Consider the following 11,458-nt stretch of genomic DNA (forward strand, 5'->3'; position numbering starts at 1 on the left):
ACAACTAGTATAGTAAATGTAATAGTCATTCTTAGTGTCTCGTAAACAACTGTACTAGCTAGAAAATGATAGCAATAAGCGATGGAGATCAGTACACATGAGGGCTAGCTGTGAAGTGCCATGAGGGCAATGGAGATCAGTACCTTTGCACATCCATCACTGGAACATTGTACTCTATTGTCGGATGATGAATAGGGGGCAGCAAGGACCTAGCTAGGGCCAGGGCATCAGCAGCCGCCGTGGCCATCGGCTGATCCTCCAGAGCCGGTTGTGGCTGCCCATCGGCTGATCCTCCAGGATCCGCGACCTGTCCACCATGAGCCGTCGTGGGTGACCCTCCACCAACCGTCATGGCCGGCCTTCCACCGGTCGCCCTGGCCGGCCCTCCACTAGACTCTCCAGGATCCACGGCCGAGGGAAGGAAGCATGGCCCAGGAAAGGAAGCAGGTTGGTCGCCGTGCATGGCCGAGGGGAGGAAGGGCGGAGGATCGTCATCCATGGCCGAGGGGAGGAAGAAGGCCGGCGGCGCAAGTTTGGCCTCGATTTGGCGGCGGCGTGAGTCTGGCCGCGGTGAGTTACGTACGTACGAGGGAGATCCGACTTACGTAACAAATCGTTGCTCCAGAGTCACACGTACAAGGGCAATATGGTCATATACGAAAATACATGTATTTGGGAGATGAGAAAAAATAGTTAATTATATTAAAATGTCATTAAAGCTTCCAAACAATGTTTAGAGTCCTATTTAGGAGAAACAAATATTTAGAGTCCTATTTGAGAGAAGCCGCAATGATTGGAGTCCTATAATAGCCATTTTCTCCTTAAAGCATCAAAATGCTTAAAGTAGCATCCTAAGCTAAAGTCATGAGCATTGGACCATCTCACCTCGAATTTTGGCTAGTGTGTTGAGCATGGGAACCTTTGACATCATCATTGGGAGTTAGCAGGATGCCTGGTGGCACAAAGCCCAGGTCGGTCGACCTGCCCTTGGGAGCCCCAGGGCATCCTTTGCTATTCCTAGGATTCCTACTTCTAGCTATAGTGGAGGGAGAGGTGGTGGACCCACAAAGCCAGGTCGGCCGACCTAGCAATGGTGGCCCCACCAGCTCACCTTTTCTCTAATCACTCTTCTCAAGTTTTATTATTTATATCTAAGTTATTTGGTCAAAGTAAAAGAATGCAATTTTTTTAAGTAAGCATGCAATTGAAAAGTAAATATAAATGCAGAAAATAAATATGAGATAACTACTGACATACATGGTCAGTGGAGGGCTCCATGTTTTAGGTCCATAGAGCAGGACCTCTCCGTCGGGTTTCATTCTGTCGACGCCTCGATCGGTCCCGGAGATGGGGACCGTGCAGGCATCTCCTTCTCCCGCCATTCCTTTTTGGAATGTTGTGCTTGCTTGGCGGGTTCCTCCTTCTGTTCGGCCTTTTTGGCCGACTTGCCTTTGTTGTACCTCCGGCGGGATTTGCCACGGGGTTTCTCCTTCGGTTTCGTGTCCTTCGGCTGCATGTTAGTTTTATAGCCATTGAAAGGACATTTGATCCTCTTACCTGTGAACTAGAGATGGATCTGGCTAGACCCAATGTAGATGACGGTGTTCACCGTGTTCAGGAATGGCCGTCCCAGGATGACGGGGACGTCGATGTTCGCCCCCATGTCGAGGATGACGAAATCGGCAGGGGCATATTCATCTTGGATTTTAATCAGGATGTCCTTAGCGACTCCCTCCGGGAACAGAATGGTTTGGTCCGCCATCTGCAATCTCATAAAGGTAGGGAGCAAAACGCACCATAATAGATTTTCATACATTACCATGGACATAATGTTGACGCTTGATCCAAGGTCGCAAAAGACGTTGTGGAAGAGCTGTGGTCCGATCTCACAAGTGATGGTCGGCATGCCTGGTCGTCCTTCTTTGTGATGAACTGGGGATCAAGGAGATATCCCCAATTTGAACGGACCAGAGGCTTACCATACCTCGTAGAGACTATTTTAACGGACTCAAGCGGGTCCTCAGGTTTCCCTAGGATCCTACCTTGCTCATATGATGGGACAGCTACAGCTAATTGAGCTAACTGTGTTTCTAGCATTTTATTAAAGCTCAATTGATTCTTAATGGTAGAACTAAAGCTGTCCATTTTCTCACTAAGGCTTTCTAGGATCTTGTCATTAGCCACAATTTTCTTATTGATACTATCATTGATTTTAGTTTGGCCTAGCACAAGATCTCTAAGAGAAGGTTGGTTACCAAAGGAATTACCAGAATTATTATTGTAACCCATACCTTGGCCTTGGTAGAAGGGGCGTGAACTCCATTGTTGTTGTTGGGGCCGGTTCCCGTTGTTGAAGTTGTTGTTGATGTAGTTCACCTCCTCCTGGGTTTCAGGGCAGTTATTGCCCGAGTGATCATCTCCTTCGCATACCTTGCACCATGGATCAGTTTCCACAGCACGAATAGTGGCAGGGGTCTGGATGGCCTCAATTCCCTTTTTAGAGGAAGATTTCTCTATTTTCTTCATAAGGAGGTCCATCTTGGCAGAGAGCATGTCCACCTCATTGAGGGCGTGGACACCTCTCTTCTTGGGCTGGAGGCGCTCCTCATTACATCCTTGGTTGATGACCATCTTTTCAATGAGGTCCTTGGCATCCTTAACATTTTTCTGCAAGAATGCCCCTCCAGCTGAGGCATCAAGGTGACTACAGGCCATGTCGGTCAGCCCGTGGTAGAAACCTTGAATGATGAGCCATTCGTCTATCCCATGACGAGGACAGGCGCGAATGTACTCATCGAGATGTTCCCATGCTTCAAGAATCGTCTCGTCGGACTGTTGTTGGAAGCTCAAAATCTTCCCACGCAGGGCACTGGTCTTGCCCGCTGGGAAGAACTTCTTGAGGAAAGCATTGGCACACTTGTCCCAAGTTGTCACTTCACTCTTGTTGGCATAGAACCACTGCTTCGCCTTCCCCAAGAGTGAAAGTGGGAAAAGGCGAAGGCGGATGGCGTCCGCCATGACGTTCTTGACGGTAAAAGTGTTGCACACCTCCAAAAAGTGTTGACGGTGGTCATTGGCATCCTCATGTGGCTTCCCACAGAATGGATTCGCTTGCACCATGTTGATCAGTGCAGGCTTGAGCTCAAAGGTCGCATTGCCCAAGTTCAGGTTCGGACCCATAGCGACAAAGTCAGCTGACGGGGACGAGAACTCAGTGATGGTCTTCTGGGCCATGACTGCCTCAACAACTAGTGCGGGACTTCCTTCCACGAGCAGTTCGGTCTCTAAGATGAACCTTTGAGGAGAAACCTGACAGTGTCTAGTTCTCCTCAACAATTTCTCAGGATCTTCAATGAAGTTTGGCGGCAATTGAAAACTGCTCATGCACTGTCTAGATTCACGATAACGCGAAACAAGACAAGTGAAGGGTAAGCCCCTAACACTAATGGATACTTAGATTTTAGAGTAGACCATAGATTCCAATTTATTAGAGATTCCTAGTACGACGCTTCCCCGGCAACGGCGCTAGAAATGCTTGTTGGCAAAAATCTTAACGCACACCGGCTAGAGTAAGATGTGACAAGTATCTAGAAATGGTGGCGCCTAACCAGCACTGCTTAAATGCAAGCCTGAGTTGTTACTAGGATATGGTGTTAGGCTACCCTAAGCAACGGCTCCAGAAATGCTAAGCAACGCTAAACTCTAGTGGTGACGCAAGATGTACCAAGGGTAACCCTACAAGCGCACAGGTACCTGTTGATATTTGGTAACGCAATCAGGAATTAATCCGCAAGCGCACGGATATCGGTGAGCACTTCACCCGGAATGTTATCCATAGTATCGTATTTATATTTTTACCACTAGGATAAAGTGTGCATCTGACTAACCAAATCTATTACTACTAACCTTTAGGCTACAACCACTATGATTCGATGTGAGTGATGTATAGAGAAGACTTCAACTGCACCCTCGTTCTAACCTTGGTAAGGATGATCTACTGCTCTGTTGGGGAGGCTCACGGAATCTAGACACCACAGAGGACGTTCGACCCGCACCTATAAACCCTATCGATCCTGCTAACGAGATTATGGGCTACAAAGGTAGCTCGGAAATGTCACGTTCCTCGCTACTACCACGGTCTGGCTAGACAGGGGATATCTATGAGTATTCTAGCCCAAACACCATGTTTACGCTAGAGATGATTACTCTAAACTCTACGCGAAGAGATCAAAGTAAACTCATAAACCAAAGAATAATAAAACAAAGAACTTACTAGAATTTAGAAGTCGAAATACTAAAGAATCCTAGGAGCAAGCCTCGGGTTAAGAGACTTGATCCCGCAGGTACAACCTTGGAGTAGACACCGACAGGCCGAGCTTCCTCCGATCTACACCTCCACTCTATCTCTCTCAATCTAGTAGAACTAATTCTACTCTCACATTGGATGCTAAGCCCTATGAGGTTGGAACCCTAAAGGAACCTCTCTCTCTCAATCCTCTCTAGAAAATATGCTAATGAATAATGGGATTGCCCTCCTCCAGGGGCCAGGGGTCCTGCTTATATAGTCCCCTCAAGTGAATCTGGGCCGTCGGATCAAACCGACCTTAATTGAATGGTTTTCCTTAATCCTCAGAGGCGGTGGAGCATAATCCTCGTGATGCACCCTGATTGGCCACCATAGGTGGGCGGGCGCCCTGTCTGTGGGCCCGCTCGGACTCCCGCTCGCTCATGTTGCTTCTGGACTCTTCTAGTTTGAGAAAAATTAGCGTCCAAGTTAATATCTCTATGTAAACCCGACGTGTGGGCCTTTCTTCCATATTTCCTGATAACCCCCTGCAGAAATAGATAAACAGCAAAACTCATGGAATTCTGTCAGATCAAACCCTAATTCTAGGTGTTGCTTGCATATAGGTCCTTTTCCTTATTTATTTGATGATTAAAATTGATACTTAAGAACCGTCAACAAACATCCCCATACTTTGGCTTTTACTCGTCCTCGAGAAAAGGATGGTTTAGAAAAATATCTGGGGTTAAAACATTGTAATGCATTCTTTTCATACCTTTCTTCTTCTTAACCCTGTCACTTGAAGTTTTTTATATTTTTGAAAAGAAATTTAGCATACCTTTATCCTCATAGGCTATCTCAGATCGCTCATTTATCTTTTGTATATCTCACTGAGGCTGATTTAATTTGTAGAAATTCTCAAGCATTCTTACCTTGCATTTATTGCCTAATCAAAACGGGATCCGAGGAGAGGAATGCTATACTCTTATATCAAAGACTTTGAAAATTAAAAACTTGTCAACTCTTACTGGCATATTGCTTATTAGAGGGACCATGGGCTATCATTTTCTTTTTTATCATATCTCATATTTTTCAGGTGGATACCGAGGTACCCCTAGTTATACACACTTGTCCATTTTTTCTACGAGGTTGTCGAGCACTTGCTCCTTTTTATTTCCTCGAAATATTCATATTTTTGCATAGCCCATGCTTTTAACGCAATAATACTTCAGAAGAGTGAATCTTTCTAAATAAATGTCTTGATCTTAGGAGCATGATAAATCTCTCAACAAGGGACTAACTCATTTTGAACAAACTCAATACAAAGCAGATAGCTTTTATAATTTATATTTTCAGGTTTAGTAGGCATTTAAAACACTGAGGATGAAAGCTAGAATTTTTGAAGATTTTAAAATAAATTCTCCAAGCGACAAAGATATCAAAAATAAGGTACTCATACTCTACCATCTCACATTCCACAGTGACTTAAGTAACACAGGGTTTTTAAAATGATTTTTAATAATTGCAGGTTTTCAGGAAATATCACAGAGTGAGATCGATTATGATTAGAAGTATTTTTATCTTTTTAATTTATCATGTTAGAGACAATATTCTGAACGAACCAAGATATATGTGTATGTGTATGTGTAAAGCGTGCAGAGTATGTACCTGAATCGTGGAGTGGTGCAGTCGAAGTGTGTTAGGCATGTCGGGGGATCTCCCCCATACTTGTTTTCTACTTTCTTGCATAAAAATAAAATAGAGACACACAAGACATAATAATAATAGTAATCTTTATTAATCTCGAGGCATTTATTACAACTGACTAATAAATAATGAACTGAATCTAATAATAGATCTAAGCCAAATCTAATGATGAATAACTAAGATACACTGCCTCAAGATCTAATCTAGATAACTTAGCGGCGCTCTAACTCCCTAATCTTCTTATTAGCACTAGCAAGATCACGATTAAGACCTAGTATAATGGTGTTCTGGTTAGAGAGCTGCCTATTGATGGAGTTAACCGAGGACTGGAGCTCTATGATGACCTTGTCTAGCCTACGAACGTCCTCATCTGCATCTGCTATAGTCTTGCGGCGCTTAGGAGGTGTCTCGAGAGCGTTGAGGGCGTGCTTCGGGGCTTTCTTTGTTGAGGTCGTAGGGGACGACTTCCCAATCGTCGTGGAACTTGTCGGCCATTAGAGCAGCGAGGAACTAAGAAAGCTCTAATTGAGGAAGCAGAGAAGGCTTGAATGAATTGGTGTTGAAAGCTGACGTCAGGGGTCTATTTATATAGAGGTCAAAAAGTGCCTCTAGGGTTTGCTCGGGTTACTCCCGCCGCCATGCGTGCGTAACAAACCATACGCGTGATTATTTGGATAACCATAGATGAGTTTATCACGACGGAGGAGACCGGGGCCGAGGGGAGACAGGGGCTGGGCGCCCGCCCTCATCCTTAGGGCGCCCGCCCTGTGTCTGGCCCATCTATGGGCCCGCCTCCTCGAGCGTGTTTCTAGATGCATTTTTTGTTCCGAAAATATATACGTGGTCCAAAAACGTCAGATTAAAAAGGTCGGGCTCTAATTCTCCATGGGAAGGTAAAAATGGATCACGTCTATTTCTTCTAATTCTTTATTGGGCTCTAAAAATAATTTAAGACGTTGATCATTTACCTTGAATAACGTACCTTCGTCATTTTGAAGTGTGATAGCTCCGTGGCATGATGAATTGATTACCTTGAATGGTCTTTCCTGCCCGAAGAGCTTCACCCTAGAATTAAAAAGTAATACCTTATCTCCGGGTGCGAACTCCTTCTTCTTGATCCTCTTGTCATGCCACCTTTTGACTCTTTCTTTGTAGATCTTCGAATTGTGATATGTTTTCTCTCGCCATTCTTCCAATTCTGATAGTTACATTCTTCTATGATCTCCAGCGACATCTAGGTCCATATTTCATCTCCTTATGGCCCAGTGTGCTTTGAACTCTAGTTCAACAGGCAGGTGGCAAGTCTTCCCGTACACCAATTGGTATGGGGACATTCCAATTGGTGTCTTGTATGCTGTCCGGTATGCCCAGAGTGCATTGGGTAACTTGTCCTTCCATGTCATTCCCATCTCGTTGACTGTCTTCTGAAGAATATTCTTGATTTGCTTGTTGGAAGTCTCTGCTTGGCCACTTGTCTGAGGATGATAGGGGGTAGCGACGTTGTGACGGATTCCATGTTTTGATAGATAGTGCTCGAAGCATTTGTCGATGAAGTGTGTTCCTCAATCACTTATCACTACTCTGGGGACTCCAAATCTTGGAAATATGATTTCTTGAAACATCATCTTTGAACTGATGTTGTCGGCGTGTTTGCAAGGTAGTGCATCTACCCACTTGGAGACGTAGTCAACTGCCACCAAGATGAACTCACACTTCTTTGATGGGGGAAATGGACCCATGTAGTCTATTCCCTAGACATCAAAGAGCTCAACCTGAAGGTTGTTGGTGAGTGGCATGGCATCTCTTGTGTTTATGTTTCCGTGCCTTTGACATGACCCACATCTTCTAATATATTGCTTCGTGTCTTCATACATTGTAGGCCAGTAGAATCCACAATGCCAGATCTTTGAATGTGTACGGAATGCTCCATAATGACCTCCATATGGTGATGAATGACATCTGTCGATGATCTTACATCCTTCCTCAGTGGTCACACATCTCTTGAGTAAGCCGTCAGAGCATACTCGGAAGAGGTATGGCTCATCCCATATATATGAACGACTTTCTTGAATAAGCTTCTTCTTGTTCGCTCCTGGTGGTAGGTACCCTGAAACCATAAAATTAACAATATCTGCATACCAGGGTCAGACCTATTAATCCCGTAGAGCATGTCATCCCGGAGTGAATCATTAATGGGGGTTTCTTGTGGATTCTTAAAATGCATTCTAGACAAGTGATCAACAACAGAATTTTCTACTCCCTTTTTATCTTTTATTTCTAAGTCAAATTCTTGAAGTAATAAGATCCATCTAATCATGCGAGGTTTAGCATCTTTTTTAGTGAGCAGATATTTTAGTGCAGCATGATCAGTGTAAACAATTATATTAGCTCCAACTAAATATGATCTAAATTTATCAATGGTAAAGACAACAGCCAGAAGCTCTTTTTTAGTGGTTGCATAATTAAGTTGAGCTCTTATCGAAGTTTTACTGGCATAAGCAATTGCATGATTCTTCTTATTTTTAGTTTGTCCCAAAACTGCCCCCCATAGCATAATCACTAGCATCACACATAATTTCAAAAGGCAACGACCAATCAGGGGGTTGAATGATTGGTGTAGAGATGAGTGCATTCTTTAATAAATTGAAAGATGTTAGGCATGCATCATCAAATTCGAAAGGAGCATTCTTGGCTAGCAAAAGAGTAAGTGGTCTAGCAATAAATGAAAAATCTTTTATGAATCTGCGATAAAAACCAGCATGGCCAAGAAAGCTTCGAATTCCTTTTATATTCAAAGGTGGAGGTAGTTGTTCAATTACTACAATTTTAGCTTTGTCTACCTCAATATCTCTTTCAGACACTAGGTGTCCCAGCACTATTCCTTCCCTAACCATAAAATGACATTCTACGGTAGCTTTCCATAATCTCTTCAATCATATCAGAAAATATAGACATCATGCATCTTTGAAAAGAAGTTGGTGCATTACATAACCCAAAAGACATTCTACGGTCAGCATAAGTTCCGTATGAGCATGTAAAAGTGGTTTTGCTTTGATCATCGGGATGGATCGGGATCTGGTGATACCCTGAATATCCATCTAAGAAACAAAAGAACGAATGGTTCGCTAATCGCTCTAGCATCTCATCTATGAAAGGTAAAGGAAAATGATCCTTTTTCATGGCTTTGTTCAGTTTTCTATAGTCTATGCATATCCGCCACCCTATGACAGTGCGTTGCGGAATTAGCTTGTTCTTTTCATTTGTAACAACAGTCATGCCTCCCTTTTTAGGCACAACTTGAACTAGGCTCACCCACTCACTATGCGGCACAGGATATATAATCCCTGCATGCAGCAACTTTATAAATTCCTTTTTAACTACCTCTCTCATTGCGTTGTTAAGTCTACGTTGGGGTTCTCGAGAAGGTGAAACAGAAGAATCTGTCAGAATACGATGGGTACAAATCATAGGACTGATTCCTGTAAGATCTTGCAGTGAGTAGCCGAAAACTGTGTGATGTTTCTCAAGAATGGTCATCAATCACAGAGTTTGCTCCTGAGTGAGTTTATCACTAATGATCACAGGAAACTCTGGATTATTGTTTAGGAATGCATTGGTAAGACCGGGTGGTAAAGTTTTAAGCTCTATGGGAGGTCTAGGTGTTTCTGCAAACTCGTCTAAGGGTTCAAATTCAGAAGGTTCGGCCTCTTCTTCTATGAAGAAAGGGGCTTCTTCTTCTAAGTCTAATTCATCTAAAAGCTCTAGAGATGCAGCCTTTACCTCCTCCATAGGATCGGGCAAAAGTTATGACTCGGTCTTATTATTTAAGGAGTGAGAAATCGTTATTGGAAATTTGAAATCTTTTCCAAAAGAAATGTGTAGCTTTCTAGTTTGACCTTCATAAAGGAGTCTTCTAAAAGGTTGTCCTATCAACAGGTCGAAGTCCCATGTATCAAAGATATAAAAGTTCAAATGAACCATGGAGCCTTCTACCATAAAGGGTATGACATTAATAATTCCAAGACTAGGGACTAATTGTCCTGAAGATTCCTTTATGACCTTTGTTGTGGGGGTTAAGACCAGTTTTCCAAAAAATTTAAGTGCAAAAGCTTCAGACATGATATTGATCCCCACAACAGGATTATAGAGAGCATCAAATTGATCAGAATCATAAGCACAACGTATAGTTATAGGCGGTGTGTCCAAACGGATCACATCAGAGGAAAGCTCTGACTCCTCCAACCATTCGCTACTGATGACTGAGATAAGCTCTCTCAATTAATGTTCACTTGGCAAACAAATGCTAAAATGGCCGTTTTGGGGTCTGTCTATAGAATGGTAGTTTGAAATGTTTCCCAAAATCGGCAAAAAGATCATATTCTATATCCAGCATGAAATCAGGTGGTGGAATTTCTTCCTTTTGTGGCTCAGAACTTGGGATAGCTAAAGTAGATGGAGAATTTGGCAGAGTGTCTACTTTGGCTTCGTGGGTTTCATCATGAAGGGTATTATCCATCTCAGCTTCTAGGATTCTATCCTGGATCGCTCTAGCGTCATCAGTAGGGATGTGAAAGAAAGAACCTCTAGACATTGTATGTAGCATTTGTTTATGATCTTTCTGAAGACCTCAAAAAAAGTGAAATAAAAGAACAGGGTCTTCAAGATTAAGTTTTGGACCAGATTCTAAAAGATCAAAAAAACGTTTCGAGGATTTTCCCAAAGTTTCATTATCTTTTTGTTTAAAAGATAGGACTTCGAGTCTAAGGTTGGTGATATGGTCGAGGGAATAAAAATCTAGACAAAAGTTGGCACGTAAAACTCCTCATTCACCTCGTTGTTGACTTACCTTCTGACTATACCATCGTCTAGCTTCTCCCCTTAGAGAAAAAGGAAAAAACTTCCAACGTAAAGTTTTACCAGAAATGCCTTCAATGCGAAGACAAACACATGTTTGCTCAAAATCTCTAATATGAAGGTAAGGGTTTTCGTCTTCCTTTCCCAAAAAAAGATATGTTTTGAATCATGGCAATCAACCTGGAACTTATACTGGGATGTTTGGATAGGCTGTGATGATTCCCGTGGTAAAAGGTCAATTACTGAAGGTGTTGCAGATTCATGGATTGATTTAGAATTTTGGTTTTCCATAAGGTAAAAGTAAAGAAAAATAATATATATATATAGATATAAGATAAGTAAAAGGATAAAAGTATAGATACAAGCTAGTAGTAAGACTCAAGGTTATCTTAGCAAACCGTCTTTCTCCCCGGCAACGGCGCCAGAAATGCATGTTGATATTTGGTAACGCAATCAGGAATTAATCCGCAAGCACACAGATATCGGTGAGCACATCACCCGGGATGTTATCCAGAGTATTGTTGACGGTCCTTAAGTATCAAATTTAATTATCAAATAAATAAAGAAAAGGATCCAAATGAAATCAAGATCTAGACTTAGGGTTTTATCTGA

Source organism: Sorghum bicolor, chromosome 7, assembly GCF_000003195.3.
Source record: "Sorghum bicolor cultivar BTx623 chromosome 7, Sorghum_bicolor_NCBIv3, whole genome shotgun sequence".
Classification (NCBI taxonomy): domain Eukaryota; kingdom Viridiplantae; phylum Streptophyta; class Magnoliopsida; order Poales; family Poaceae; genus Sorghum; species Sorghum bicolor.